We start from the raw sequence: 7,210 nt of genomic DNA, 5'->3' as shown, positions 1-7,210 counted from the left end.
TGGCTCTGGGCAGCCTGGTCTGGTGGTTGGCGACCGTGCACATAGCAGAGGGGTTGAATCTAGATGATCATTGTGGTCCTTTTCAACCCAGGCCAATCTATGATTCTATGATTTTATGATTTTTAGAAGCCTTTTTGTGTAGAAGACACACACATTTAGCTGGAGCAGTCTGGGATCTAAAGATTTCTTTTGTAAATGCCTGCAAACACACTTTAAGTCCCCAGATTACAGCATGCAGTCACATCTATCTGGACACATGATAGCTATAACTAAATGGGGTAGTTATCAACCCTTCAAGAACATTCTGACTCAATCAAAAGCCCTCAGTAGCACATCCTCGTGGTATTTTTGACAAATTTCAAAGAACAACCAACAATGAACATATGCCAAATAGCAAAATCAAAAGAAATTTTCCTGTGACAACCCAGTGATTCTGAATTGGAACACTGATATGATTTGGGGTTGCAAAGCCTTGGAGTGAATTAAAAAAAACCAAAACACTCTTCACCATCACTGACTCAAAGGTAGCTCAGAAAATCCTGCTGCAATTTGCCTACCATCAGGCTTCTCAGATGTGAACGAGCTAAATTCTCCAGATAACTTCCCCATTAGAGGATTGGTGTTGCAAATCTATTTAAGTGAATAAGGTTATTCAAGAAGCACCACATTTTGATAACAAAATCCTTTGTGATGATTACCTAATAGCCAGCATTTGTTCAAACACTTTTAATAGACCCTTTTTATCACATGCAAAAAGAATTTCAGCGCTAGTTCAGTCTTCTGTTTCATTCTGTCATGAATCACTTTGTAGAGACATTTAGAAGTCAATAATCCACTGTCGCTTTGATGACAGGTGATTAATTTCTACATTTTAGAGACATAATAAGATTTAGCAATAAAAAGGCCTTGAAGTAACCTACCAAACAGCTTTAATCTCAGCCTTGGGACTGTTGCTAAATATGAATGCTTGTATACAAATGTGGATGATTTAAGTTAGTAGGTTTTATTACAGACTTCTTGCCTTTTCATATTAATCTTGCTTTACAATCAGGCTATCTATACAATCAGTTTATGCCGAATATTGTTTCTAACACAGTACCTGGGGGAGGAGAATTAAATTATTTACCCACAAGGGCTATATTCTACTGAAAATTAGTTTTACATGCTCTGCATTATGTGGCTTACCAACACTCTCTGTGTGGCAAGGTTAGATGGGTTAGAAGCGAGCAGACACACACACAACTAGTCAGTACTCGACTGCACAACCACGCAGAGCCCTCAGGGCTCAATCTATCACACAGCGAAACCAGTGGGAGTATTTTGTTAACTTCAGTTGGCAGATCAGTGTAACAGACATCCTTGTATAAAAGAAATACCAAGCTCTCCAGCCATGTTCGGAGGTAAATAAGATATATCTGTATAGTTCTTGATCTGGCTTTTCTGAGGTCTCCAAAACATTGCCTGCATTTATTTTATTTTTTTTATTTGCAAAAGCAGTTTTATATTGAAAACAGTATCTGGGAGAAAAAACATTCTTTCAGGACCAGTCTCCTGTGTTTTCTTTATTTGTTGTCAGGAATGTTTCATTTTTCTACTCAAAGTACTCCAGTCTGAAACCTTTATGTCTATAAAACACTAAATCTTCACTGAAAGTCTCTTAGTCAGAAATCTCAAGATAAATTCACAAAATGGTTTTGTAGACTATTCCCTTCAGGGAAAAGAAAAGACAATGCTGCAGTAACTGCCTTAGAAAACCCATTTGCTAATGCTGAATTGTGAAGACTTTCCCAAAGTAAATGGGGGCCTAAGTGCCTAGCATTGATATGATCATTATATGTTGATGGTCTGTCCTCTGGGCAGCCTGGTCTAGTGGTTGGCGACCCTGCACATAGCAGGGGGGTTAAAACTAGAGGGTCATTACAGTCCTTTTCAACCCAGGCCATTCTATGATTCTACGATATGCTTTCCTTTGTAAAAATAGACAAAAATAAAGCACAACAGACATGGTATCTGGGAAGACACAGCAAAACAGAGAGCTTGCTTGTTCTTCTTGTGCTGTGCTAGGTCTGGAGTTAGTAGCACTGGGACCAAAAGTGGTAAAACACCTGAATACCTGTCTTCTAGGTGGAGCACTAAAATTATCAAGAATATTATATGTATTGTACTACTGTCGCTCTGTGTTTTATGAAGAACAAAGCATCAGCAAAGGAACAACCTCAATCTCAACACATTTAGAGATGAACAGAGTGGCAAAGCTTTCACCCATGGAGTATCTCCTTCAGACATCATCTGAAAAATCCCCAAAGGTGAAAAAAATGGGAAGAAAAAAAAAACAACTATAAGGAAAGCAACAACAAAATATAGACAGGAGGGAAGACAGCAGTATCACCTCTTTGCTAACAGAATACTTCAAAAAGGAGGAACAGAGGCCTTAGCAATAATTATGAAGGATGTTTTACCAAAAACAAATGGTGGAAAAACTGCATTTCAGTATCATCTATTAAGAAGTTGTTTGAATTTTAAACTCATTTAAAGTAAAGGAATTTTTTCATTATCAGATTATGTGGGTAAAGGTATTTAGGATAGATACCAGATGCGGGGGCAATTTTTTGGGACAGGGACAAGTAGTGGTGGTGGTCAGGACAGAAAATCTACGTAAGGGCATGAGTGATCATTTTGGCTAAGCATGCTGCATGCACAAGTTCATCTCTTAAGCATATTCCAAGCCTTTATAAGGGCATAAGAGATCATACACTTTCTTCCTTTCTTTACCCATGAAATTTTGTTTCTGCTGAAAGAACCTCCAGGCATCTCTGTTGAAAGAAACTGCAATATGGTCTGAATACGTTCCCAGTCTTGACGATCAGGAACAAAGATATCTTAATCTAAATATACCCCCAGCTTTCTTCATAGACTTCAGGCTTATATATTCTTTAAGTTGCAATTTTTAGTATATCTCTGCACTTATAATTGCTGAAAACTTATTCTTTTATTTCCTTCATTTTTATTGTAAAGTAAGAGCAATGAGAAGATAAGAATTACTAATAGTTTTGCTAAAAACAAAATATTTGTCAGAGCTGTGAAGAAAGTAGTATCTGGAACAGCTAAGCAGATAATGAGGAAAACAGAAGGAAAACAAGCAGATATAAGTTAAATTGGAAGGCATGGAAAGTCAATTCATGACTGAAGGTTAACTGCAAAACCAATGTAAAGGTGGAGGAAAAGCCAGAATCACAGAGCTATCCAAACAAACTGCAATAAATAGAATCTCCTTTATGCACTTACGATGTATAAAACCCTAAGAGTTCTTACAAGCTAACTTGATAACATTATATTAATTTCACTGTTTTCAAATATCTTTTACACTTTTCAGTAAATTTTCCAGGATTTGTATTCCAGCAAGGGAAATAATTTCTTCTCTATGTAAAATAGCAAAATTGTGAGTGAGGACAAACACATACTAAGAAAATGAATCATATCAAGAGACTGGATAGTTGAGGCAGATTAGACATATCAGACAGCAAATGGCAGTGTGAAGTACTGCAGTGGAGCTGCCTGTGCTACAGAGCACAGGAAGAGTTATGGCATTTATGCATTTTCATTTCTACAGGTGGGGACCTCAAATCATTCCGTAGGTTAGGATCTTAGTATGTCTAATCTAGTACTGCCAAGGCACACATTTGATATACTTCTGACTCATCAAAAATAGGCACAAGACACACCTAAATCTCTTCATGGTCCCAGCATGAAACATTATGTTTGAGCTACTTGTGAATCCAACTGTTATTTCACAATGTTCTGTCGCAAGCAACACAGTGAATTTTCAGCTTCCAAAATGAACTTTTCTTTATAATCTATGCCCTTTTTTACCTCTTTATATTTCTTATGTGGAAGTCCAATATTAAGTAGATCATTAGAACTACTATGCAAGGACACTTGTTCTTGATTACTCTGCTGAATCAGGTGACTCATGGTACAAATTGCTCAAACGTTTGTTTTCCTTTAGATATAAGAGGTTAAATCTTGCCTTTTCATGGTGAAAGAATAGATAAATAAATTCATAATTGATGCCTATTCATTCTCTTTTTTTCACCACAAATTTTACTCATAGAATATTTTTTCCTAATAAAAACCATTATCACTAGAAGAACTTCTGTCCATGATAGACTAAACACTTTTAAACAATTTTAAACACACATAAAAAAATGTTTTCCAGGAAAATTCCCAGTCCTAAGTATTCATAGATTATTTGAGAATCATACAAGTATGTGCACATCTGATGTGCTTCTTTCGTGGCACTATCAATAGAATAGCTGGGTGTTGTACAGAAGGCACACTGACCATGCAGAGCAATTCCTTTGCCAATATGTTTATATATTATTTAAATTAGACTGGTATGGTGAGCAATATGCTGTGAGTCTATCTTGGAAACAAGGCCCAGCTGTGAAAGATAGGCTTCAAGGGTGACTTACCAATGTTTTGAGCTTTCAGGTGCAAACAGGCAATGGTAGAGCAGCACATGAAGGAAACCATAGGTTTCTGTGAACAAAAATCGCAAGTCCTCTGTCAAAAAAAAACTCACAAGGTGAACTATGTAGTGGACTGGCATGTGCCTCAAAAGGAGCTGCAAATATTGTGACAGGAAGCACATAAATGTTTCTGCAATCCTCCGTCTGCTGGGCTCAGCATATCCAACCTCACTGTACTGTCACTCTAAACTACATGAATCACAAAAAAACAGCACAATGATAAGTGCATAATGAATGACATGGCTGAAACAGGAGCTAATGTGCAATGAAGTACCAGTCACAGAACATGTTACCTAAGATTGGATTTGGTAAGACATTTTTGCATCCAATGTGTCTATGTAAGCAAACATTTTCAAAGTTTCAGGATTAGTTCATTGCCATCTACCATCTCTGAGTCTCCTTGGGCACTACTTGCCAGGGCCTAAGTATTGGCTGAGTTGTTTAAATGGTAAAGCTCCCACAGAATTCAGCATTCACAGGATTTTGTCCAAATTGTCTTTTTATACATATATTTTAGACTACTGTGTCCTCCCAATACTTGAAGGGAGCATATAAACAGAAGGGGGAACAACTGTTTACATGGGTGGATAGTGATAGGACAGGGGGGAATGGTTTTAAATTGAAACAGGGGAGGTTTAGGCTAGATACTAGGAGGAAGTTTTTCATGCACTGGAACAGGTTGCCCAGAGAGGCTGTGGATGCCCCATCCCTGGAAGCATTCAGGGCCAGGCTGGATGTGGCTCTGGGCAGCCTGGTCTAGTGGTTGGTGTCCCTGCACATAGCAGGGGAGTTGAATCTAGATGATCTTTGGGGTACTTTTCAACCCAGGCCACTCTATGATTCTATAATTCTGTGATTTTATCTTTCAAAGTACATTTTCCAACAATAATTCCACTTCGGCTCCTGCGGATACTTGAAGCACTGTAAGGTTTGTTGTCTTCTGCATATACTGATTTTCATACAGCATCTCCATTTGGTATTTTCTGCTTGCACACCTTCAAATGCAACAGAAAACAAAGGGAAGAGACATCATTTTAAGGACTACATCATGTCATATGTGTATATCACTGGTAAATTACAAAGGAACAACTACAATTGCTAAAATTCAGAATTCTAGACTGAGGCAGTAATTTTCAACTAGATATAACGGAATGCTGATCTTGTCACTGGGTCAGGAAGAAGAACAGAACTTCAGGATGCTGAAAAATTGCTATACGAAGAAACTTAATATGTACTTCTGCTGCTGAAGCAAATAACAGTAGCTTCTCCGCTGGCCAAGTTTAGAAAAGCTAATGTTAGCAAGATGTGCAAGATTAAATAACAAGCATCAGGGTCACACATCTTATTAAAATCAGTATTTTAAAAACTGCTTGCTTAAAACATTTATCTTGGCATTGTAGATTTTCTTTAATAGCAAGCCAGCTTTTATTCAGTTGACCTCCATCTGAAGCAGCTAAATCCCAGATACATGTATGATTGATTTTTGGTCTTCATTCAAAGAAAGAAATATGATGCAAAATAAAATTGCAGTATATTTAAAATTTGTTTTCAGGCAAAGACTGTGTTGAAATTCAGCCAGCTTCATTTTATGCTGAACTAGAACATAAGATTGGGTAAGATCTATGTTTTGAAGAATCCATCACCAACAGATAAACCAAGATATATTTAATTAGCAATTTGCCTCCATTTCAATAGTGTTTAGTACAATTCACAAATTCAGGATTCTTCTTTACTTTGTGGCACAACTATATTCATTGCTTTTCTCTGTGCTATCTATCTCTGAGATATGACTATATGTTTAGTAACTAGTATCAAAGCTAAACAAATAAATGGGATTCTTGCAGAAATCTGTTGTTTAATAATAAAGATTAGTGGCATAAAAACATCTTAATTTCAAGTAATGGTTCCTGTAACATTTTTCTGCACATGCTAGAAACTTATATAAAAATAATTATACATCCATCATAACAAAGTAGCTGCCTAAAATCTATGTTTCTCTTGGTGTCAGAGGGCAATAAAGCATAATGATTGCTCCACTATAACCAACAGACAACAAAAAAAGCTGTCAGTCATGAATGGCAACTAGAAGGTCAACGATCTTCTCTTTTTTCCTTTCCTTCCCTTCCTCAAAAGATTTCAGTTCAAAAGATTTGAGGAAAAAAAAAAAAATTACCATGAGAAGAAAAGTACCTCAGCCCCAAGCAGCCAGGCAGCAAATTAGGAAAACTAAAGTCCAGATAGATTTTAGTCTGGGCAGGGATGTCAAGGCAAGAAGAAGGGCTTCTATCAGCACATCTATGCTGAAAGAAGAACTTGGGAAAACATAAATCCTCCCCTGGTTACCTGGCATATGGATATGGAGGAGACCTGGTTACCTGGCATATAGATATGGAAGAGACAGGTACTCAACAAATTTTTGCTTCAGTCTTCACCACAAATTGTTCTAGCCACACCACTCAAGTCAACAGAATCCAGAAGCAGAGACTGGGAGAATAAAATACTGCCTACTCTAGAAGATCCAGTTCAAGACAACCTAAGGAGTTGCACGTGCTGATGGGACCTGACGAGATGCATCCAATGGGATTGGTGGATGAAGTTGCTAAGCCACTTCTCATATTGCGAAGTCTGAAGCTCCCAATAACTGGAAAAGGGAAAACATAGCCCCCGTTTTCAAAAAGGGG

The sequence above is a fragment of the Meleagris gallopavo genome, chromosome 1, assembly GCF_000146605.3.
Source record: "Meleagris gallopavo isolate NT-WF06-2002-E0010 breed Aviagen turkey brand Nicholas breeding stock chromosome 1, Turkey_5.1, whole genome shotgun sequence".
Classification (NCBI taxonomy): Eukaryota; Metazoa; Chordata; class Aves; order Galliformes; family Phasianidae; genus Meleagris; species Meleagris gallopavo.
This window is presented reverse-complemented; position numbering follows the sequence as displayed.